General features: G+C 38.9%; 1 long non-coding RNA gene across 1 annotated transcript in view; it reads right to left on the reverse strand.

Moving 5' to 3' along the window:
• Window positions 1-424: 424 nt before the first annotated feature.
• Window positions 425-715, reverse strand: part of LOC105853441 — a 13,353-nt gene continuing 13,062 nt past the window's right edge. Inside the window, exon 4 of the long non-coding RNA XR_001145289.1 lies at window positions 425-453. This is a non-coding gene — a long non-coding RNA (uncharacterized LOC105853441). The remainder of the gene's footprint in view (window positions 454-715) is intronic.

Raw genomic sequence — 715 nt, forward strand, 5'->3', positions numbered from 1 at the left:
TACAACTGAGTGAATGAATGCACAAATTGTTAAATGATATAAACGTAATGAATTCATTCATTAAAATAGTGTCTTTGACATACAAAAAAGCAAAGTAAAATAAAACAATATAAAAAAAGAATCAATTTCTACACATAAGTGGCACCGAAAGAAAAGTGGGGTCAGCCATACTTACATCTAATAAAAGAGATTTTTAAAAAATATTTATTTATTTATTCATACAGAACTAGGGTACAGGCTAGAGATGCGGAGGGTGAGAGGATTCACCAGGGACAGAGTGGGGTGCGGAACAGGCAGATCAACGAAGTACACTGCTGAGGGGAGCAGCGGTGGGTCAGGAGAGGTCTGTCTCGCCATGTGGATGTCCTCATGGCAGGCGGGGATTGAACTCATGCGGAAGTGGTTTAAGCTTCTTAATGCAGTGCTTGAACCTGCTGCGCCACCAGGGAGGGCCTAATAAAAGAGATTTAAAAATTTTATTTTAATTAATTTTTTTAGGCCTTGTTTGGATTATGCTTTAAATTTATAGTAGTTTATTTTTTTTATATATTTCGGTGCATTTTCCCATATCATTTGTAATCTCCTTGGGTTTCCCATCACCCAATCACACATGTGCCATCACCATAGTCCAGTGCATTTCCGTCCCCCAACTGTTTTTGATCCCACTCCCCACTCCACCCCACAAAATGTCTCTGGTATATGGCTGTTCATTATT

Source organism: Condylura cristata, unplaced genomic scaffold (assembly GCF_000260355.1).
Source record: "Condylura cristata isolate star-nosed mole 26May11 unplaced genomic scaffold, ConCri1.0 scaffold00009, whole genome shotgun sequence".
NCBI lineage: Eukaryota > Metazoa > Chordata > Mammalia > Eulipotyphla > Talpidae > Condylura > Condylura cristata.